Here is a 25692-nt window from a genome sequence, read left to right as displayed (position 1 = left end):
ATCCAACGAATCCATCGAACTACAGGCCGATAAGCTTATTGCCTACGCTCAGCAAACTACTCGAGCGGATAATCCAAACTCGTATTGAACTACACCTGGAAAATGCACGAATTATCCCTGATGAGCAGTTTGGCTTCAAGAGAGGGCACTCGACAAATCATCAACTGGTTAGACTAGTAAGGGAGGCTCGAAGCAACCGCGCACATGGCAGATCTTCGGGAATGGTCCTCTTAGATGTTGAGAAGGCATACGACTCCGTTTGGCAGGAAGCAATCTTGCATAAGATGCTTCAAGGAAACTTTCCCTTGTTTATTCTAAAAATCATCCGTTCCTTTCTGATGAACCGCTCATTCCATGTTGTGGTTAACGGCCAATCATCAGAATCAAAAACCGTGCCCTTCGGAGTTCCACAAGGGGCTGTTCTTAGCCCCACACTGTACAACATCTTCACAGCCGACCTTGTGATGCTTGATGATGTTCAGTATTTTCTGTTCGCCGACGACACCGGGTTCATTGCGTCGGACTCAGACCCAGTGGTAGTTGTCACCAAACTGCAAACGGCTCAAAAAGCTATTGAAGACTATCAAAAGCGATGGAAAATCAAAATCAACGCTAATAAATCTCAAGCAATATTCTTCACGCGGAAACGAAGCCCACGGAACCTGCCTCTCAGTCAGATCACCGCATGTGGACAACAAGTTCCATGGTCGGATAACGTGAAGTATCTAGGTCTTACCTTGGATCGGAAGTTGAATTTTGCTATCCATATAAAGGACACCCTGAGCAAATGCGACAAGCTCTCAAGAACCCTTTACCCGCTCATAAAAAGGCGCTCGCGTCTCGACAAACGCTCGAAGTTACTGCTGTACAAAACGGTGTTCAAACCTTCAATGACGTATGGATTTCCTGCCTGGCATGACTGTGCTGCTTCGCACAGGAAGAAGCTACAAGTGAAGCAAAACCGGCTCCTAAAAATGATGTTGAATTTGAACCCATTCCATCCAACCGAGGACGTCCACAGGATTGCAGATATGGAAGAACTCGACAAATGGTTTCAGCGAATACTTCCTAAATTTTGGACTGGATGCACTACCTCAGCAAATCCACTGTTGCAGCGGCTGGCGCAGTAAAACTGTGATATTAGGATAACAAATTTTATTTTTCCTCATACTGTCCCCTAACCCTTTCGCAATAATCGAAGGTTTTTTGTAAATTTTCCTTCAAATGATAAATAGCTTATCCAAAGGTCCAACTCAGTGCTATTAGAATTATTAAGTTGTTGAAAGGTATTCCATATCTCAACTGATGTACTTTAAATACTTTGTATCGCTAAATCGAGAAATATAAAAAAAAAAAAAAAAAAAAAAAAATTATGTTTTTTGTTCGTGACAACCAAATGTTTTCCTAAAAAAAACATGGAAATCGGGTATTACGATTCTGTATGCATTCATTTAGCAACTAATCGGCGGTGGCGGCGAGAGCAGTATATAGAAGAAACAGCCCTTTTCAGGGCCACCATTTGGAGTTTCAAAGGAGTTAATATAACAGATTGCTGAACAATGAAAAGAATTACATTAAAAACAAACTATCGTTCCAACCAATCACAGTCCTACGTCAAACTTACGTCCGAGACCCTAGGCGAACCCTTCTACTTTTTTTCAGTGTAATTATTTTAAATTATTTTTTTTTGTATTTTTTATAGAAATTTACCCCTTTTCCTGCATTTCATTCTTTGGCCAAAATTTCATTGATATTATAGTTTTTGAGTTATAATTTTTTGTAGAAAGTCTAACTCTTTTTTGAATATTTCAAGTGTGCAAAGTTGTCTTCAATGACCAATGTATTTACACTCACAACGTTTCACTGTAATCTGATATATTGGGCCTTATTGCGAATGTCACTTCATGGTGAAAACGGAATAAAATGCATACAAATTGCATACAATTCATTTAGTTTTCACCGTGAAGTGACGTTCGTGATCAGGCCGATTGTTACCGATGGCCAATCGAGTTGGCATGAAATTCGTCAATAAGGTAATGTTTTAGATAATTTTAATTTTTTGCAACGTTTTTTATCATTTCTCTCCCAAAAACACATAATTAACTACCAGATTTACTAGTTGAAATTGGCCAGCTGATGTTTTAAATGTTTCTAGCAGGGTTGTATGCATCACGTCAATTTGACATGTATGTAATTTTTTCAGTTGACATTGAACTTCAAATTAAAAAAAATATTCGGTATTCGCCACTTTTGTTTTATTTATTTTTATTTTTTTATTTGCTTGTTATAACGTTATTTCGACAACCCTAAGCGCTAAAAATCATGGCTTTCAACGTGTGAAGCCGATTTATCCACTACAAAGTCAAATAATTTCGGCCTTAAAACGATGCGATCGTTACCGACAACAAATGATTAATTTAAACTTTGCATTGATGGAAAAATAGACTCAGTAACGGTAAAGTGATATTACAGCGTGACAAGGCATATGAGACGAATTTCATGCCAAATTTACTGGCCGTTGGCAGCACCATTTCAGATAGCAGTGAAACGTTGTGAGTGTAAAAACATGGGTCATTTAAGCAACTTTGCATACTTTAAATATTCGAAAAATCATTAGACCACATTTTGGAAAAAGCCAAATTTATTTTTTTAACTTAGTTTTTCACAAAAATTTATTAGATAAAAACTATGATACCTAAAGAATTCATGTCAAAGGATGGAATGTGGGAAATTGGTTAAATTTTCACAAAAAAATGCCAAAAAATTTCGCTGACAAAATAGTTATTTTAAAAATTAAAATTCATTTTTCTCAAAAACGTATTTTTTTAAAATTCCTATAAATACAAATATGAATAGCCCTTAAAATTTCCAACAAGTCGTCCATACATCGGAAGATGGGCACTTTTACAGGGAAAAAGTTTTTCGAACAACAATTTTTTCATGTTGTCTTTGAAAAAAATACAACTAATCCTAATTTTGTTTAAAGTCAAGATAGCGATATAGTGTATTCGACAAAGTTTTAGATCTTATTAAAATATGAACTATTGTCCAAGACATCAACATTCTATCTGTTATAGTTTTTGGAATATAAGTCATTTTTGCATGAAGACTCCTGAAAAAAATAATGTTTTGCTCGTAACATTTTTGTGTGTATATTCTCACGTTTGACATGTTTCTAAATAGAGAAAAGTTAGCAGATCATGCAAATTGCGATAATTTATACATAAAAATGTAACGAATAGAACATTAATAGCATTTTTTCAAAGAAAAACATGAAAAAGTTGTTGTTCGAAAAAAAATTTCCATGTAAATGTGCCCATCGTCCGATGTATGGAAAACTTGTTGGAAATTTTAAGAGCTATTTATATCTACTATTTTCAGAATTTTGAAAGCATACTTATTCGTGAAAAATGAATTTTGATTTTCCAATTTTTTTTAACAATGAAATTTTTTTTCCAAAAAAATCATTAACAATTTTTAATGAAAACCTAAGTAATTTCCTACATTTCATTCTCTGACCAACTTTTTGTAGATCTTATAGTTTTTAAATTAAGATTTTTCGAAAAAAAGTTGAAAAAACTCAAAATTTAAAACGAAACCTACAAAAAATCTGTCAGACCTACAAAATTATAGTCAAACAATGGAATGTAGGAAATTATTTTGGTTTTCATTAAAAATTACCAAAGAATTTTTTGGAAAGAAATTTCATTGAAAAAAAATATTTTGAGAATTAAAATTCATTTTTCTCAAAAACATAAGCTTTCAAAATTCTGAAAAAAATAGATATAAATAGCCCTTAAAATTTCCAACAAGTTTTCCATACATCGGACGATGGGCACATTTACATGGAAAAAGTTTTTCGAACAACAACTTTTTCATGTTTTTCGCTGAAAAAATGCTTTTTTTTCTTTATTATAGTAATTTTCAACACATTTCGGCTGGTTCGTCACTTTTACTTCCATTTTTGGAAGAATGTCGGGAGTGAGAATTGAACTCGTGATCTCTGCGTGAGAGGTGTGGATGTTACCACTACGCCAGATCACCTCCTGAAAAAATGCTATTAATGTTCTATTCGTTGCATTTTTATGTATAAATTATCGCAATTTGCATGATATGCTAACTTTTCTCTATTTTGAAACATATGAAGAACATGTTAAACGTGAGAATTTACACACAAAAATGTTACGAGCCAAATATTATTTTTTTCAGGAGACTTCATACAAAAATGACTTATATTCCTAAAACTATAGAAGATAGAAAGTTGATGTCTTCGACAAAAGCTCATATTTTATCAAGTTTCAAAACTTTGTCGAATACATTATATCGCTATCTTGACAATTAACAAAATTAGGATAAGTTGTATTTTTTCAAAGAAAATATGAAAAAGTTGTTGTTCCTGTTGTTCCAATTTCCAACATTTCATCCTTCGACATGAATTCTGTAGGTATCATAGTTTTTAAGTTATAAATTTTTGTAAAAAATGAAGAAAGAAAATTTGGATTTTTTTCCTAAAAGTAGTCTAATTCTTTTTCGAATATTTCAAGTATGCAAAGTTGCTTAAATGACCCATGTCTTTACACCCACAACGTTTCACTTTCTGAGATGGTGCTATCAACTCCTAAGACGAGTTGGCATGAAATTCGTCATGAAGGACACAATAAAATTCCTTAACTGTGAAACATTATTGTTGCCACCGTATTATCCAATCCCAGCCCCGAAAAATTATCACACATTTATACATCAATGGGACATACATTCGCAGAGCAACACTTCGGCGAAAAAAAAACTGTCGAAAATGGATGTCGTTAAAAAAAAAGTTTTTTTGAAAAGAAATCCACAATTTGCCTGAGAGATAGGCGAAACGTGGAAAATCAATCGGGGATTACTCCAAACAAAATATTTTGAGGTTCTCCAGAGAATGCAGGATTTGCTACATAGCTAAAACTTTTGGGCAAGCAACTGCTCGCTTATTTTGATTCTCTCAATCGGACAGATATTTACATTCTTTTTTAATGTTGGCAAAACTAAATAGAAGAACAATCACCATTGTTATCTGGATTCCAAAAAAAAGTTGATTATTTTCATGGTATCAGCAGTACCACAAACCGGTTGATATAAATGGTTCGCTAGTATTTGCCAGTTGCAAACAAAAGGTCGATCAATGTATTACAAAGTGGCAAAACATCGTGCCATTAGTGGCCCATTTCTGGCAATGTTTTGGTTGCGAGCTTCAATCTGAGTGTTCAGAACCCATAAGCTGTCATGGGCGCAACAAACTTTCTAAAGGGAAAAACCCGTACAATATGATCATTGTTTTTATTCAAGATAGAGATTAAAGTATACCATAACGCCACCCAGCGCACCACCCTGAATCAGGAGCGATTATAATAAAACACTGACTGACAGCCAACAGGCGGTCCGATGTTTTCCACGTGAATGCCATAAATCTCACGAACAACCGATAGCAACTCGTGACGCCAGCCGTTGACGCCAAACCCTGTGTCGGGGGACCACTAACTTAACCCCGATCGACCGGTCGGTGCCTACATTCCATGGTCGTCAGATAGCGTGATTTTGATAAAGTACCCCCGTCCCTTCAACCATTCCATTTTTCGACAACTATGCGACAGCAGCAGAAACTGATTGAAAAATCAAGATTATATGACTCAGTATGTGCAAACTGTTTCAGAGAATGGCGTCGTCACATAAGTGAAATCCACGCGAAAAAAAGGCCATATTTGTTAAAAAAAATGTGACATCTTTCAACCGCCAATTTTGGCCAAGGCTTTCGAAAACCCACAATTCGGTCCTCTATCATTTTAACGAACCATTCTGTATTAGGCCAACAGAAACTCTCCCCCTAGAAAATACGGGATACGATGAGGAAGGAGAGCGGGACGACGACGACCAGAAACCAAACAACAAAACATATGTGTATAATGAATTGGTGATGACTTTTGCTTTTGCCGATGGTGTAAGAATAGGTAATTTTCTTGGTTTTGACCCAATTTCCCGCCATCTGCGCGTTGTGATTAGCACGATGATGTTGGTCAGCCCCCAAAAAAATACTCATTCCGGAGTGGAGAGCATCTCTAATGGATGATTGGCGTTGCGATGCAACACAATGGGAAAGAGAAAATGGGCTTAGATGGGGCATTAGAGAGCTCGAGTGATACATTTGCTTCATACGATTCGAAAGATTAAGAACTGAAGCTTGGCCTTATTTTGATCCAAGATTTCCAAGAATCTTGGTAAACAATTTATCTGATGGCATCGTTTAGCGATCAACCGAATGCCGAATTCACACGCTCGAAGATCTTAATTAATTACAGCAGCGGCGGTGGAACCGCCAATTAGCGTATCAATCAGTCGGATCTGCCACCGGGCAAATTGTACATCAATCTACATATTATGCATCCTTTCCAGTGATCGGTTTTAATGGGCGAATGATTACACTATGGACGCAAGCTTTCACTTTTGTGTTAAGTCCCATCTCGAGGGGCTTTTTAAACATTATTTTCCGTATAGTCGGAAGTGGCTTAGGTTGACGCTGATCAATTAAATCGAGCCACCGGCGCAGTGTGTTGTTTTTTCATTCCAATACGCTTGGATTTGCTTGGACCACTAACTAAACAGATCTGTCTTTCCCCTCCCAACACAATAGCATTCCGTTTGATGGATTGAAGCCGTCAAGGGTGAGCAAAACGCGTGAAATTGTGCAAAGGTGAGCTTTTGGGGACTGAATCCGCGGAACTTTCTCTTCCCATTTCACAACCGGAGCGAGATTCGTCGGGAAAAAAAGGAATGAAAATCTACACCTTTGTCAATCCTTCATTGCTGACAAGACGCGGGATTCGACTAACAAGAACATTGTTGTTGTACATTCGTTGTCGTCGTCTTCGTCGTCGATTTCCGCGAGCTGATTTCGGACGAAATTGAAATGCAAATAATTGGACGAATGCAAAGAGGCATTCGAAAATAAAACAGACGCGCTCTCGATCCGTCTGGCATGTTGGGTGCTGGTTTTAATTGGACAGCCCAAACTGACGCACGCCTTTTGGGACCCCCGAAATAAAAAAAAAAAGCAAACGAAGGAAAGGAGGGTTGTTTTTTAGCATTTCCCCGCTCGGATTCTTTATCAGATTTATCAAGCGCTCGTCTCTGCTCTTCTCGCCCAAAGCTATACAATAACCGACTGCTGTCAATCCAGCCGTGGAGCACCATTATTCTTTCAATTATTTAAATATCCCAACCATTGGTTCGAGTCCCGGGTCCCGGGATGATAGCGCGGTAATAACAATAATAAAAAGAGACGTTTCCAGGAAAGAACTCGAGGAAAAAAGTTCCTTTCTGGGTAGCAGCGAATCGTTTTGTTCTGTTTGTTCCTTTCGTTTTGATCGCGGAGGGCTGCATGGGCCTCGCTCTCCCAGGATTTGTTGAATTATTGACAGTAAACAAACTCTGACTGCTCAGCGGCTTATTCCAGTGCCGAATGAAGATTTTGTTTGACAAACACACGTTTTAGGATTCCCAAATTTCTGTCGAGTGGGGTTTCGAAACTACTTTATTGAGTAAATAGCCGCGATCTATCGTCAAATAGATTCCGAGAGATTGGTTGATTACATGCGCGAGGCAACCGCCGCCTTAACACGCTTCTGAGTCAACTTCGTCTCGACCACCAAAGAAGAACCATTTAGATATCTCAAATCAACCGGATAGCAGTCAACCAACTTAATTGTCTCCAATTTCCGAGGAAGTTTGCTTGAACATTCATTGAAACAAAACATAACATTCACACAGAAGCAGAATCAGAGAAGCAGAGCAGAATCTTTTACCAGAAATGAAAAATATGCTATCATCTGAATGCCATATATAATCCACAATGTCAAAGTATTCGGACTACACTCCTTTCTCTAAAGTCTTTTTCCTAATATTGATTGTAATATTAATTGCAGTAATCCGCAAAATATGGTGAAAAAAAAGCTGCGACTAGATTATTCCAGCACTCTGACCCCCTTCTGACTCACTTGAAAGACATCATTCGTCAATCTTCCGCTAAAGTACCAATCCCTGTGCTGCAAATAGCTCGCTGACCTCCACATCTTCCCTGGAAACTTTTGCAACATGTGACCGAAAGTTGTCGTGCAGAATGATCATTCTGTTATATCTTTCGGTATATTGGGTACGTTGGTGAACATAAATGCTCGGCGCATTTAAAACAGCCGCATTTAAAGCAGCTCATATTAGATCGCTACGAACTGATCCCACCAAATGCACATCATTATAATAATAATAATGAATAAATCGAGATCTAATAAAGCAAATGAAATCAAACTTGGCATATAGAGGTTTTAGGGGTCGATAAATGTTTCAATGGTGGTTTGAGGGGGTTGGCAGCATAACTCGAGAATCAATCAAGCAAAGGAATCTTAATTTGACATGTGAAGGTTTTAGAGGGCACGAAATGTTTCTATGGTGGTTCGACACTCCACCCCCTCTCTAAGGGAGGGAGGGGGAGGCTTTGCATAACTCTAGAACTAATCAAGCAAATTGAACAAAATTTGGTACATGGAGGCTTCAGGGAGCAATAAACGTTTCTATGGTGGTTTGACACACCTACCCCCTCTCTAAGGGAAAGAGGGTTGCCATACAAATGAGCTTGAGCTTGGGTAGACTGTACAATTCGTAGTTGCTCTCCGTGATTGACCTGAACCAACCAAACTGCACAGAGACCACACAGAATGACGCTTGGGACTAGCAAATCATTCTCCTTGTGCAATTTTCGGTTATATATAAATGGGCTATAAATGGTCAATAACGACGCCGGCCACGTCCTTACAGTCACGAGGGGAAGGGAAGGAATGTTAGTATGATATTTGCCGCCCGAAGGCCAGAAGGGTCGCCTCTATAGCGTGGTTCCCTAGCGAATATCATGGGAGGGATAATTGTTAGTGGGAAGAGGTATGAATCAGGATTCACTGTGGTAAGTGATGTGATTATGTATACGCAAACTATTGACCGCTTGACGAAACGAAAGTCGGAAAATCCTATGAATCATAACACGCGGGAGATATTATCTTCAGGTATCTTGAGAAAGATAACCTGTGGTATTAAGTGGACCGGTTATATATTCCATTATTCATCGCACGCAAAAAAATGGGCTGCCATACAAATGAAACACAAACTTCTGCATAACTCGAGAAGGAATCAAGCAAATGGAGCCTGTTGGTAGCGCAACGTCGACCAGCGAGCCTAGCACAACCCTGATTTAGTCAACCAAAAACGTCAGTCGCTGACTGACTGAGAGATGAGCAAAAACCATCCAAACAAAAAGAAAACAACGAAATTGACTGATAGATCTCGCGTGCGAAAAGAAAATTTATAAATTATAATTTGAATTTAATTTGATTATTGTTAATTTATATGAGTTTATATTTCTGGTAAGAGTCACATTTAGTTTCCGCAACATTTAATCAATCGCATCTAAAACCTCTCCAGAAGAGTATCTACGACTGGTAGGATAATATAGAAAATGTAACCTACATTTGGAAAGATTTCTCCAACACGTTGGAAAAGAATCCTTGAAGTCTACATAGTTGAATAGTTGCGCGATAGCGAAAAGCTACTACAGTGAGTAGAACTCCATTGGTAGGATTTTCTAAATCTCTTTCTAAAATTGAATAAAGATTTAACGAAATTGGAAGCCGTTGTTGCCTATCGCAAACAGAGCCAAATGTTGGGCGGGACGAAGTTTGCCAGGTTAGCTAGTATTATATAAATATATTAGCCAGTCCACCCAGGACCACCCTCCTTCTTATTATATGAACTGTTCTAGACACAGGCAAATATGATACGCATACAGAAACACACAGTAAGCCACATGAGAATTAATAAGCCATTATAAGGCCCAAAGTCTATATGATATCGAATAGAAACCGAAACATCCAAACCAAAACAGGCACACACATGCACACAAATGTTGGGCAAAATAAAATAGTGAAACAGAAGAAAAATGCTACAACATGGAATCACTGTTCAAGTTTTGAACAAAAGGAAAGAATGTAGAATTTAATTCGCCGACATGTAGAATTTACTTCGCAAAGAGAGAACAGATCTTCACTGTATTTTCAATGTATACACTCTGTCCAACTTCTATAAGACCAGGTAATGTTCTTACTGTTTTGTGCCATTGTAAACAAACAATGTTTCAATTTATATTTTAGTGTATTGATATTGGTGACTACCATACACTGCACGATTTTCATATGTGTGTGTGCAAGCGCTGAGTGTAAACCAAAGGTTTTGTATTTTTCAAGTGTCAAGTTTCTATAAGAGCAGCTACATTTTTTCGTTGTTTTAGTTGTTTCGATCAATAAATCTGGAAAATGCCGGAGGGAAAAGTACTCACGGACAGAAAAGAAAACAAATCGATGCATTTCACCAAGATACTGTTGGTATCAGAGAAATTTCTCGTCGGATTGGACGATCCCATCAAGTAGTGCTCAATTATTTCATGAAACCTCAAGGATACGGTAAGAAGGAAAGAGCTCCACGTAAATCGAAGCTCTCTGACCGGAATAAGCGGGAAATAGCTAGAACAGCTTCGAATACCTCAAAATCGCTTATGCAAATAAAACAATATTTTTTAAATGTTGCTCGGGGCACAATTTTTTGTTAAAAAATCCTCACATAAAGAGGGTTTAAAAGGTTAAAGCTCTCTCATCTTACACCATCTCACATCGGAAGACGTCTGAGTTTTGCCAAAGCTCACATGAACCGACAGTGGGACATGGTATGTTGTGACAAAGAATATTTCCAAAAGAATACATTTTGCTATATATCATAACGAAAAGTTCTTCAATGTATAGGTTATCTTCACTGACAAAAAAAAGTTCAATTAGGATGGTCCTGACGGTTTCAACGGGTACTGGCGTGATTTACGGAAGAAGGAACAGTTTATTTCAAGCAGGAATTTTGGTGGAGGCTCGTGCATGGTTTGGGTGGGATTCTGTGCAACCGGAAAGCTTAAGATAGCTTTCACATCATTCATGAATTACATACATGTTCTGGAATCCTCTCTCCTACCGTTTTTTCGTGAATAAATTCACATTCCAGCAAAACAATGCTACTTTTTTTTCTGTATTATAGTGATTTTCAACTCATTTGGCTGGTTCGTCACTTGTACTTCCATTTTTGGAAGAATGTCGGGAGTTAAAATTGAACTCGTGACCTTCAGCGTGAGAGGCATGGATGTTACCACTACGCCAGATCGCCTCCTCGAACAATGCTACTATTCATATCAGCAAGGCAACTAAGCAATGGATGAAGGACCAAAAAGTTAATTTTTTGAAGTGGTCGGTCCTCTCTCCAGACTTGAATCCTGTTCGAAATCTTAGGGGGATCCTTGTACGCAGAATCTACACTGAGGAAAAACGGTACACCACGATTGAAGAGCTCAAGGTCGCAATTTCCAGAACATGGAAAAATATCGAGAAATTCGTTCAGCAGCATTTGGTAGATAGTATTCCAACACGGATTTTACAGGTTATTCGATGAAATGGCAAGGTTGCCAATTATTGAGATGTAAACCAGCCAATCGTTTTGAATTTTTCATTGATAATACTTATGAATTTTGAAGTGGTCTTATAGAAACTGGACAGCCATATTTAATCATATTTAAGCACAATAAATAAACAAACAACTCTTTCGAACGAAATTGACGTTAAATATACTTTATTCTAAGCATTCAACAATGTATGAATGTATCTTGTTGAATTCTAACTGTTTGTGTTTCAACGAAATAGAATCAGGGTGGTCTTATAGAAGTTGGACAGAGTGTAGAAGATGTGATTTTACTGAGAGAAACTGAAAAAACTACTTTGGATATTCAATAAGTTCAGTGTTTCAGTATCGCTCTGGACAGCGAGAAATCGACAATATATGCTAAGGCTTAGAGAAAATTTGACAATTCGCTCTATTTCTTTTACTTTTTACTAAAAGTTATTCTCAATAATATTTCAAAGAAAACAAAAGATTTTTTTGTGAACAGTTATTTGATGATTGACCCTAATTTTTTATCATTTTTGAAGATTTTCTATGAGAAAAGGGATAGTTTTAACTTACGAATGTGTCTAGGGTTGGGAGTATCAGGTTTTATTGAATGCGAATGTATCAGTTTTTTCGAATGCGTTGGAAACCGGTAAAACCATTCAAATTTCAAATACCGGTTGTATTGATAAAAACCAATACAAACGATAGGTTTTTATCGTGAAAATTTGAAATTGTCAGTTTTCGTTTGCTTGTCTTTTCTATTCTGAATGATTTTAGTATTAAACTTAAATTATGCAAACAATTCTGTAACTCGAAGGGCACACTTTTTGACCTACAAGAAATTGAGAACCTTGTTGATACACTAAATTTCGTAAGAGAATCTGTTAAAAAACTTTTCCGGAATGATGTTCAACTATATGTAACATATAATGCCCTTCAACTCATTCTGGAACATTTGTAAAGGCAAAAAACTCCGATTTCAGGCCTGCTTGTCAATGTGCTAGCAAAACTTTACATAGAATAAATATAGAACTAGAGCGGGAGAAAACAACCACCACGAAATCACAGAAAAGCACCTCTTAGCACAGATTGCTCAAGTGTTCTTTCTATCGCCTTTCTATCGGAGCTCTTCGAAAAGCAACTGAAAAAATCGAGATTGTTGCAAGCTGCAATAAGTTGAAGATCAAATATGTCGATTGGGGTTCCATGAACGAAGGCCATCATCATTGCCATTGTGTAGAATTTCCTCCACTAAAACTATACAATAAAACAAACAGGTTTTATGGCTTGAAACAATATAATACTTACCAAAAATAATCGATTTGTATGCATTTTCAAGTACAATTCTTGATTTTCGAAAAAAAATATTGTTTCAACGACAAACGTGTTAGTGTGATTTTGGAAAAGAGTACTTGCAGTTAATAAAATACCATGGTAAGATTTGAAACCGATCATGAAATGTTTAGTAGTTTCAATTTTTACTCTCTGGCACTTGGTCCACTCTGTCTGAACAAGAGATACAACTTTTCAATAACTATAAATTGTATGAGAAACATATACATAGTGTTTCAACACAAGTTAATTTTCCGTGTTCATTGAAGAACGAAGGGAAGAATCTACTGATGCGAAGAGATCCAACATTTCATTTAATTTTTTTTCCATTCACTGGATATCAGAAAAACGTGGCTTCGTGGCTTATTTATTTACTATGGTCGTATGAATTTGGTCCACTCTGACTGCATACTGTTATCAGTTTTTTGCTGATCAGTCAAAATAATTTTATGCCATAAACCTGGCTGTTTGTAACATGAGTGCAACTGATAAAAGTAGAATGTAGGATAAGAAACTCTTGATTGTTTGCTACTATTAACTCATTTTTTGACGTAGAACTACGTTTTTCAGGAAGGGTGCCAAATCAGAAAACAGGTCACGTTTTTGTGAAATAAAGTTATCGTTAATAACTATTTTGACAGCGAACAAATTCTGATACTTTGCACACCAATGGAATCGTAAATTTTCTAAGATTCGTTTGATATACTATACAGTACAATCCACTAATGCCTAAACAGTTTAAATTAATGAAAACTGGAAGTATTCTCATTTTGCCATACATTTGTTCTGCCGATTTGTGTGCATTCCCGAACAGAGCTGTCAATAACGAGCAACTGATACATTCGTAAGCCATCCGCGATTTAAAGTCACACAACTTCTCGTTTGGGGGTCATCGAAGCAACATGGTTGCCGCAGAGCGTTTTCATGTCGAGTGAAAGAGGAGTATGGAATATGGTTTCTTTCCACAAGGGTCTTTCTCAGGGCTAGAGGCGGAAACCAAAAATAGAATAGAATGAAAACACAGATGCGAGTGAATAGGCGACGAGCGAATATCATTCATGTGCTGATTTCATACACATACACACAAACAGCTCGATACAAGGAGAGGAAGCTCTCTGTATCGAGGTGTGCTACGGGAAAGGAGAGCAGCATACGAGAATGTTTTGTGTTAGTGCGGATATGGAAGAGTATAGGGAATTTTGGAATATAGATATACACTGCATTTATTTAGATAAACGTATATTTCATAAAAGTATGCTTTCCAGCAGGGTAACCTTACTGTTGCATGTTGTGGGGTTCGATCACATCTCAAGCGGAATATAGGAGCAAAAGGGTTCATAGTTTGTGATCAATATCAGAGTGGGAAGGAGAAAGTCTAATGCAAGTTGAACCAAATAAACGGGAAGTGCTGATAGCTTTCGACTCTACTCGACTCCTTCGAGTCTACTGAAGTGATAAAAAATTAAATAGCTGAAAAGATATTACAAAATTTCGATACATTCTAAAATAATATCCGAAGTGATAAACAAGTGGATCGAATAATATAATTCCGTAGTTCTACGTCGAAAACTGTGGTCGTGTTTTAAATACAACTCATTACATTTTTTTCTTAATTTGTTACTTAGTCCTGTCTGACTGAATATCGACCATGGAGCCAGGAAAAATTGGCATAGTAAATTAGATGCAAGCTACGGCTACTTTTGTACCCGATTGCCGATTTTTGCAAATTGGAATGTTTCCCTTGCACAGACTTCAAAATCATGAAGCCTGGGGAAATCGGCCTTGCAAAATAGATGCAAGCTGCGGGTACTTTTGTACTCTTGGCATTTTCGCAAACCAGAATGTGTTCTCCCAATACAGATTCCGAAACCAAGAAGTTGGGAAAATCGGCATGGCAGATACATTCAAATCGGCCATACATTTATACCCCCAAGCATTTTTACATTCTGGAATTTGTTTTGCTATCACGGTCTACAAAAGCAGGTACAAATGCAACGCTTTGGCTCGATTATTCAAGACTACATTGGAGGATATCTCTTCATGTCGCCAGCTCGCTGAACTTCTACGCATACCGTTTAAGGGGTTAGGCAAAATGTTAATAACTATTTGCTGCGATAACTGTTACCATAATGCATGAATTGGCTTAAATTACGATTTGTTGGCAATTGAATTCGTAAATAGTTTCATTTATTCACTAGTTTGATCAATAATTTAATCAAAACACACAAAAGATAGCGATATCCCAATGAGGAACATCCGAGGTTGAAGAAATACAATTGATTACTAAGTCAACGGCAGTCCTACGTCAACCTTGCGGTTATATCATAGGTATAACCCATCCATAGTTTTTTAACGCGGATTTTTCAATTAACGCGGCTTTTCCAATTAAAGCTGTTTTTTGAGTGGTACCTATCCCTCGCGTTAAAAAACCTGAGTGTATGTACCAGAAATAATTTCAAATTTTACTTTGAGTAACAACTCATCATCAAGTAAAAAAACTGTGAAAAAAATCTCCATGAACGTGATCGTCATCCAAACCGTTTTGTAATACTGATTATCAGAGAATTCTAGGAACTTAATGCGTTTGAAATATCTTTCGAATAATAAATCTCTTATTTTTTAATTATAATATGGCACTAATTCAGCATATCAGAGGCCAAACAGCAGTATATTAGAATGTTTAATTCTTATAAGCCATTATGCAGTCTTATAAGCTTGTTAGCAGTGTTGCTAATGAATATAAACATCAATGCACATTCTGTACTACCATATAGCGAACTGATTTTTGCTCAGTTTCAACCCCAGTTCCAACCTAACTCCTGTCAAAATGTTTTTTATTTACTCAGTTTCAACCTTGTTTCGCACTAGGTTCAACCAGAAAGCTGTTGGGTTCGCACTGAGATGTTTCACGGATTCGCACTCGGGTTCACCAATACAACTATACTGAACTTGGTCCTTCTGATCTTTTTTTTTATCTCATTTATTTATTTATCAGGCTCAGTAACATTTTATCTGTAACAGAGCCGGGTTTTTATCGTGTACATGTACATATGTTTATGTTTCTATAAATTGTAAATTACACAGTAGTAGCAGTAGCCATTTAGGCGATAGTTTTTCTTTTCCATTACATTATGGTAAGCTAAGCCCTGAGATCATTGGATTGAACCTCCTACAGGAACAAAAATTTAAGTTTTGGCCAATGTTTCTGTTTGGCAATTTTTCGTTTTTTTACCATTTTCCGGAAAACGGAAGAACGGAAAAATAAATTCTTGGAGATTGGGGTTGCTGTAACCAATAATCAAAATTACATCAAACGATTTCGTTGAAAAAATATTTTTTACAGCTAGGTCGTTAATAGGTTAAAGTAGAATTTATTCGACCTTGTACAAAATTTATTCCATATATCAAAAAATACACAAGCCATTCTCTAATTGTTACGTAATTTATGTCGACGCCTACGTAAAAATGATATGTCCTTTGTATCACAACAACATTCCAAAGTTTGAAAATGGCAAAAAGATGCGTCATGTCGCATTGGTTGGTCTGAAAAATGACCATATCGAAGAGGAAACCGCTAATGCTCCGCGTCACGACATGAAGCGACGACCAAACAAAAATATCACAATTTCTCCCTCTTGGAGGAATAAAAAAAAAGGAAAAATAATCTAAGTATGCATCATATTTGCAAATTATTAACGAATCAAAATGCAATGATAATAAAAGTAATGAAGCTGGAGAAAAAAAGCAACGAATTGTGTCGCTTGTCGGCGAGAAAATCGAAGGGCAAAAGAATCTGCACTTGAATTATGGGTCACTAGCAGATTGCTGCCGGGAGGTGGAATTCGGACCGGGTGGCTGGCCGACGTTGGCCTCATGGGATCCAGGAAGGAAGCAACGGCAAAAATAAAGATGCACCGCTGATGCCAACGAGGGGTCTTAAAGCCATTTTTGTCTTCTCCTGTGTCCACTCCTCCCCCTCCTTCGTGGCCCCATGATGGATGGCGCGGGGTAATGCAAGCGGACCTTTGCGGGTGTGTGTTGTTTTTCGCTCCTTGAGGCGTCGTTTTTTATCATCATCATAATGCGCTAATGAAGACATCTTGGGCAGAATTTAGCTGCACTCTGTTCGCATTTTATCCTTTTTGCAACACCTTAGCGGGTTTGCTTGGGGTAGGGTGATTTTTATATGTTGTTATAGCCTCACTCGGAACCCATTTCGGCTCTTTTGTGTGCTTAAGCTTTACGGCGAAAAACAGAGTTCACAGCTATCGAAGATGCGATGGTAGCATTAACAATATGGTCGCCTTTTTGCCAGGAACTGCAAGACCATACTTTCACCGGGGAATGAATCAATCCGAGATCTAGCGAATAAAATCGAAGAAAATGTGGGAAATGTAAAGTGATCACTCATTAGAGCACACGAACGATCAATAAGCCCCTTTTTGGGACAGTGTTGCAGCGGCGTTAAATTTACAACAAAAGTGCGAGCTTCCATTCGTGCAGGAAAATAAATTAACAGTTAAAGTGTTTTTTTTTCTGACGTAGAACTACGTCTTTCAGGAATGGTGCCAATCAGAAAACAGGTCACGTTTTAATGAAATAAAATTAACGTTAATAACTATTTACACAGTGAGCGAATTCTGATGATTTGAATACCAATCGAATCGGAAATTCTCTAAGATTTGTCTCCGAAAATCCGCAAATTATGAAAAAAATTAATCTCTATATATCTCTATAATCGCATATTTTTAAAGATGTATCTAAAAAGATATTGCATCCCATTAACTCAAGTTTCTCAATCACTGACATTGATAGGAAACGTTTTTCTGATGAACATTTCTTACCGTTTTTCGGAAACGATCTACAACACGAGAAAATGTTGTTGCCATTGTGGAATACACTCTGTCCATCTTCTATAAGACCACCCTGATTATATCTCGTTGCAACACAAACAGTTAGAATTTCAACAAGTTACATTCATACATTGTTGAATGCTTGAAACAAAGTGTATTTAGCGTAAATTTCGTTCGGAAGAGTTGTTTGTTTATTTATCGTGCTCAAATATGATAATTTCAGCTGTCCAGTTTCTATAGGACCATTTCAGAATTCAAAAGTATTATCAATGAAAAATTCAAAACGATCGGCTGATTTACATGTCAATAATTGGCAATATTGTCATTTCGGTTAATAACCTGGAAAAATCGTGTTAGAATACTATTTACCAAGTTCTGCTGAACGGATTTCTCGATATTTTTCCATTTTTTTTTCCATATTTCCATTTTTGCGACCTTGAGCTCTTCAATCGTGGTGTACCGTTTTTCCTCAGTGTAGATTCTGCGTACAAGGATCCCCCTAAGATTTTCAACAGGATTCAAGTCTGAAAAGCAAGCTCCAAAAAAATAAGTTTTTGGTCCTTAATTCATTGTCCTTGCTGATATGAATAGTAGCATTGTTGTACTGGAATGTGATTTTTTTGTGACGATATCCACGCAAAAACGGTAGGAGAGAGGATTTCAGAACATGTATGTAAGTGAAGATAACCTATACATTGAAGAACTTTTCGTTATGATATACAGTAAAGTGTATTCTTTTGGAAACATTCTTTGTTACAACATACCATGTCCCACTGTCGGTTCATGTGAGCTTTGGCAAAACTCAGACGTCTTCCGATGTGAGTTGGTGTAAGATGAGGGGCTTTAACCTTTTAAACCCTCTTTATGTGAGAATTTTTTACCAAAACTTACCAAAACCCGATAAACATTTAAATTGAAATATTGTTTTATTTGCGTAAGCGATTTTGAGGTATTCGAACCTGTTTTAGCTATTTCCCGCTTGTCCCGGTCAGAGAGCTTCGATTTACGTAGAGCTCTCTCCTTCTCACCGTATCCTTGAGGATTCATGAAATAATTGAGCACTACTTGATGTGATCGTCCAATCCAACGAGAAATTTCTCTGATACCGACATTTTATTGGTGAAATGCATCGATTTTTCTTTCTTCTCTCTCCGTGAGCACTTTTCCCTTCGGCACTTTCCAGATTTATTGACCAAAACAACTAAAACAACGGAAATGTAACTGGACTTATAGAAACTTGACAGTTGAAAAATACGAAAACATTCGTTTACGCTCAGCGCTTGCACACACACATATGTAAATCATGCAGTATATGGTAATCACCAGTACCTACACACTAGAATATAAATTGAAGCATTGTTTGTTTACAATGACACAAAGCGGCAAGATCATCTCCTAGTTTTATAGAAGTTGGACAGATTGTACTGTTATTCACTCTATAAAGAAGTTTGTTCGACTGATGAACGATGTTTGAATCTGAGTAACTTTATATACATATACAGAGGTACCTTAAAGATACTTCACTTCAAGTACAATCTAGGCATAAGGTAAACAAGGTTATTATTTTTTAAACCATAACCCAATTGAATCAACGAGGTGTATTTGTGTTGTTGGGATTTCATTTCTACTTTGAAAAATGTTTGTATTTTGATTGTGCAACACGAATAATTTGTTAAAAATTTGTGTTAAAATATTTTTTTTAATATTGCTACGTTTTGTATTAACCCGCATGTCTTCAAATGTTTTTCAACGCAACTCATAAACATATATTTTTACCATAATGATGTATTTGGAAAAGTTGTTGTAAATTATAAGCAAATTCATAAAATTTGACAAACATGAAGGTATAACACGACAAACATATTAAAAGGGCATATCTATAACAGCCATTCCATGCCAAACCGATATACTGGTTCTCAGATTTTCGGGAAAAGTGGTAATTGTGTTCTTTACCGCAAAACATTAGACCCGTATATTAGGGTGTTCATTTCCATTTTAGGGTGGTCCGAAAAATCAAATTTTTGCCCTTTTTTCCAAAAATTACTTTTTCAGAAATACATCACTTGTGAACCGATTTAGATGGTCAACATATCGAATTAGTCTTTCTTGGAAAAATGTTTCATTTGCAAAAATTTTTGGTTTCGATTTTGTCATTATTGATAGTATTTGTTTTTTTTATAGTTTTTATGGGCGCTATATTTTTTAAATATTTTTTTCTTGAAAGCTGACGATTTTTTACATAACATATCCAAAAATCAGAGAAAGATTATTTTTTGTACTTGAGTTTGATTTTTCAAAATGAGCCAATGGTCCGAAAAATCATTTTTTACCCTTATTTCCACCACAACAATTCATAACCTTTGAACTACTGGACCGATTCAGATGATCGACATATTAAATTAAACCCAATGAGCTTTTCTTATTTAAAAAAATATTACACTTGGAAAAAAATAGAAAAAATTGTTTTCGTAATAATTGGTTGTAATTGTTTACATATTTTACATGGTTTCGGGACCAAAGGCACAATTTTTTTTATTTTTGCTTGAAAGCTAACATATCCAAATTTCTTTTCGCATAATATATCCAAATTTCAGAAAGGTGTCTTATTCTGTGTATGAGTCATTATTTTTCAAAATTTACATGTTTTCAGTTTTCTTTCAATATTCCTATGAGATTATACTACATCTATACATAATTAGAAATCAATGTTTACGCAAGTGTAATATGTTTTCAAAGAAAACCAACTCATTGGCTTCAAATTGATATATCGATCATCTGGATCGGATCAGTATTTCAAATGATATGAATTTAAAAAAAAGTGATTTTCGAAAAAAAGGGAAAAATGATTTTTTGTACCATCGGTTAACTTCGAAAAATCATATCTTAAGAACAAATAAAATAACGCCTTCGGGCTACGCCTTTTGGATATATTATGTAAAAAATCCTCAGCTTTCAAAGAAAAAAATATATAAAATATAGCGCCCTTGGTCCCGAGACCATGAAAACTATAAAAAACAAATACAATCAATAATGACAAAATCAAAACCTAAAATGTTTGCAAGTGTAACATTTTTCCAAGAACAATTAGCTTCAATTTGATATGTCGATCGTCTGAATCGGTTCAGTAGTTCAAAATTTTTTGAAAAAACTCAGTTTTGTAAAAAGGGGAAAAAGTCGATATTTCGAACTACCCTAAAATGAAAATGGGCACCATATTGAAACAATAAAAAATACGGGTTTGCGAAAAGGAACAAAACTACCACTTTTCACGAAAACCAAACCGATATAGTGGTTCTCAGATTTGTATGAAAAGTGGTTGTTTTTCTTTATTGCAAAATATTAGACCATTTCCATTTTAGGGTGGTCCGTGACTGACAAAAATGACTTTCTTTAAAAATTCATAACTTTTGAACCATTGAACCGATTTAGATGATCGACATATCAAAATAAAGCCAATGAGCTTTAATTAAAAAATATTGAACTTGCAAAAAAGATGGATTTTGTTTTTGTAATTATTGATTGTAATCGTTTTTTATTGTTTTCATGGCTTTGGACTAGAGGGCGCTATATTTTTTTTTTATTTTTTCTTGAAAGCTGAGGATTTTTTACATAACATATTTCGATATCAGAGATGTTATTTTTTCCGTTTTTGAGATGTGATTTTTAAACTTAACCGGTGGTCCGAAAATTCATTTTGCACCTTTTATCCAAAAATTACGTTTTTCGAAAATTCATAACTTTTGAACTACTGAACCGATTCAGATACTAAACTTTTCCCACAGAATATCACACTTGTGGGAAAATTGAATTCTGGTCGCATAGGTCTAGTCTAGTCACATAGGAATATTGAACGAAGACATAAAACATGTTTAATTTGAAAAATCATATCTCAAAAACGAAAAAAATTGCATCTCTGATATCGACATATGTTATGTGAAAATGTTATGTAAAATCAGCTTTCCAGTAAAAAATATAAAAAATATAGCGCCCTCTATCTTTAACCGAGAAAATTTTGAAAAACTAACTCAACCCAATAATTATGAAAACAAAAAACCAGAAATTCGCAAAAATAGTATTTTTTCAAATCCAATTTATAAGGTTCAATTTGATATATCGGTCATCTGAATCGGTTCAGTAGTTCAAAAGTTCTGAATTTTTTTAGTGGAAAAAAGGATTTGATTGGGAATTGTTTTTTCGAACCATCGGGTAACTTTGAAAAATTATATTTCAAAAACGAAAACAAAAGCATCTCTGATATTAACGCTTATGGAGCAATAAATGTTTCTATGGTGGTTCCAAACACCTGCCTCTTCTCTAAGGGCAAGGGGGCTACCACACAAATGAAACACAAACTTCTGCATAATTCGTGAACTAATCAAGCTAATGGAGCCAAATTTGGGATGTAAAGGTTTTTGGGTATGAAAAATGTTTATATGATGGTATGACACTCCTTCCTCCTCCAGAATGGAGAGGTGATCCCATAAAAATAATACACATATTTCAAACAAACATATTCCAACGAAACATGACAATTGAAAATTTTCGGAAAACTTTTCAAGGCTCCTCGGTTTGGAAATCCGTGTGGAGGGGACACAAATCGGGCCAATCAAAACGTGGGGTTTAGCGCAGTTGGATAATGCATGACATTTCAGAATTATCCAATTGTTTATCTCAAGAAAAATAATCTTTTATTCTTTATGATATATGTGTAGAAATATTTCCTATCCATTGCACAATGGTCCAGGAGATGCATTCAAGTGGAAATAAGCATTTAGAGCTCTACAGTTATTCTCTAGACAAATACTATCTTAGACAAAGATGTTACTCCTGATACAGCGCTCTTTTTTATGTTGACCAAATTTGTCGATGAAATAAAAAATCTAAATTTCTTATCTTTATAGATAGAGGTAAACATAGTTCGACAATGTTGTAGCTCCAATTATTTGAGACATCTTTGTAGGATAAAGTTTTTCTATATCTCTTGAAATAACCGATATAGCGCCTTAGTTACGTTAAGGTCACCATGAAAAAAAACTGTTTTTTGCTCTAACTTTTATGTTTCAAATTTTACATGCAAACTGTCTTCGAAAGTCTTTTAGAGCTTACTAATACGAACATTTTTCGATACAGAACTTGTCAATATCTCAACTTTACTAAAAGTTGTTTATATTTCTTCCCAAAAAACATGCTCTTTTTATTTGTTTGTAATTTTTCTGGGGCAAACGTAAACAAAGTTTATTGGCGGCATTTGAAGGAGCATATTTCACTCTACATGATGTGTGATTTTCAAAACTATGTTATTTTTTGTGTTTGAGTAAATTAAAATTGAAATTATGAGTTTTTGGGTAAAAAACCATCAATAACTTTGAGTAACCCTAATTCAACTTAGAAAAAAGATAAAAAAAAACTTTGTTCTACAAAGTTGTTTAAAATAACTGGGGCTACATCATTGTTGAACTATGTTTATCTCTATCTATAAAGATAAGAAAGTTAGATTTTTCATTTCATCGACAATTCTGGTCGCCCTATTTTTGGTAACATAAAAATGAGCGCTCTATCATATGTAACAACTTTGTCTAAGACAGTTTTTGTCTAAACAATAAATATCTCCCACAAATTTTTTTTTAGCGCCTTCTGAGTTCTGAGTTGCATTAGGGTAACTATGAAAAACGGGTTTTTTGACTCTAACTTTTATACTTAAAATTCTATATCAAAATGGTCTTTGTACGACTTTTAGAGCTTATCAATACAAACATTGTGCGATGCAGAACTTGTCTATATCTTAATCCTACTCAAAGTTATTGATGGGTTTTCATCCAAAAACTCATGATTTCAATTTTAATTTACTCAAACACAAAAAATAACATAGTTTTGAAAATCACATATTATATAGAGTGAAATCTGTTCTTTCAAATTCCGTCAACAAACATGTTTTATGTTTGCCCCAGAAAGAATGACAAACAAATGAAAAGAGCGTGTTTTTTGGAACGAAATATCAATAACTTTGAGTAAAGTTGAGATTGACAAGTTCTGCATCGAACAATGTTTGTATTAGTAAGCTCTAAAAGTCTTTCGAAGACAATTTGCATGTAAAATTTGGAATATAGAAGCAAAGAGCAAAAAACCAGTTTTTTTCATGGTGACCCTAACGTAACTTAAAACGTAAAACACTCTATATCGATTATTTCAAGAGATAGAGAAAAACTTTGTTCTACAAAGATGTCTCAAATAATTGGAGCTACAACATTGTCGAACTATGTTTACCTCTATCTATAAAAATAAAAAAGTTAGATTTTTTATTTCATCGACAATTTTGGTCATTTTTGACAAAATAAAAACGAGCGCTCTATCATGAGTAACAACTTTGTCTAAGACAGTTTTTGTCTATAGAATAAATTTCAAGCTCTAAATGCTAATTTCCATTTAAATGTATCTCCTGGGCCACTGTGCAATGTATTGTAGGCGATCGAACGAGGATAAGAAAAATTACGCAATCCGAGTTGCCCGCCAACCCGCCGTCGAAAGCGGCGGCCTCTCGCAAGCAAACCTGTGTTCCATAGATTGCCCGGTTAGTTTGAAATATAGGAGACGATTCTTTAGTTAGGTCAAGGTTAGGTCTGACGGCAAAACAGTTCGGCTGAAAAGTTCATAAGGTTGACGTCTAGATGGCGCCTCTGGCCTAAATCTAATCGACTATCACAAAGCACCATCTTTCAATGGATACGTGTCAAAATTTGACAGCAATCGGTCGATTGGTTCGTGAGTTACAGCATTGAGAGTGAAGCTACTACTCCCAAATTAATGAAAACGATGGCAAAATTGCATGAATTGGGCTTCGAATTGCTTCCGCATCAACCGTATTCTCCAGATTTGGCCCAAGCGACTATTTTCTGTTCGCAGACCTGAAGAGAATGCTCGCTGGCAAAAAAATTAAAACCGATGATGAAGTGATTACCGAAACTGATGCCTATTTTGAGGAAAAACCGAAAGGGTACTATAAAAACGGTATCGAAAAGTATAAAAATGATATCGAATTTTGCCAAAAAAAAAAAAAAAAAGTTTTACTGTGTTACCTTATAAACTGCATTACATTGCCCGGTAATTCTTCAATTGAAATATGAATGATATATTTCAAAGCAAAAAATAACCAGGCAAACGTATGAATGTGATCATTTTCATAACGGATCATATCAGGATTAAAAATTGTTATAAATAGTACATTTGGGTAAATGTCGCTTGGGTAACCTCTTTCGGGTAAATGAGGCACAATCATTTTGTATGGGTAGATCGCAGTATAATGATTTTTGTAGGGTCATATGTATCAAGTTTGAATATTCCTACTACAAGATGTTGTTTTGTTTTATTCCTCAAACCCCAAACCGTACAACATAGTGTAAAAGGCGAACCACATTTGATTTGATAGTTCACAGTCCGAACAAGGGAATTTCCTCTTTTGGTAGACCCATAATTAATACTCTACCGAATTCCGGTGGCAGTTCGAAGAAATCAAGAAACACCGATCATAGATAACTGCCCAAAATTGCCCAGCCTCTACCGTTTCCGTGTTACAAACATTCGACTCACGAACTACACTGTTCTGCAATCAATTATCGTGTCTGGTTTCCCATTTCAACATCTCCCACCCGACGGGAAAGAAAGAAGTACAAACTTGTCCCCAATCTGCTGGAATCGAGTCAAATCAATCATACTCTTTTGACACTCACCATCCACAAGCGGTATCACCAATCAATCATCGCACTCCCACCTGAAATTGGACGGAGAAAAAAAGAAAACAAAACACAAAATTAATCTTCATTAGAAAGATCAAATCAAATTTCTATACACATTACGGCGTGGAACCGTAAGGAAACTAGTTCTCGCCATCACCAACGAATCACCGAATCAGAAGACCAAAAGCGCGAAGAGCGAGCACGAGAATAAAAAATCAACCGATCTA

The 25692-nt window shown here is 35.9% G+C and overlaps 1 protein-coding gene across 5 annotated transcripts in view; it reads right to left on the bottom strand.

The window, feature by feature from the left end:
- The window catches only part of LOC129773633 (tetratricopeptide repeat protein 28), a 472791-nt gene that overhangs the window by 364884 nt on the left and 82215 nt on the right, over positions 1-25692 (bottom strand). For 3 of the 5 annotated variants that reach the window (XM_055777276.1, XM_055777274.1, XM_055777275.1), the window contains one exon: positions 25460-25500. The exons of the other annotated variants lie outside the window; for them this stretch is intronic. The gene's annotated coding sequence lies outside the window, so the exon portion shown is untranslated. The remainder of the gene's footprint in view (positions 1-25459; positions 25501-25692) is intronic. 5 annotated transcript variants of the gene reach the window in all.

Source organism: Toxorhynchites rutilus, chromosome 3, assembly GCF_029784135.1.
Source record: "Toxorhynchites rutilus septentrionalis strain SRP chromosome 3, ASM2978413v1, whole genome shotgun sequence".
Classification (NCBI taxonomy): Eukaryota; Metazoa; Arthropoda; class Insecta; order Diptera; family Culicidae; genus Toxorhynchites; species Toxorhynchites rutilus.
The sequence above is the reverse complement of the archived record's forward strand: the minus strand, read 5'-3'. Positions and strand labels throughout refer to the sequence as shown.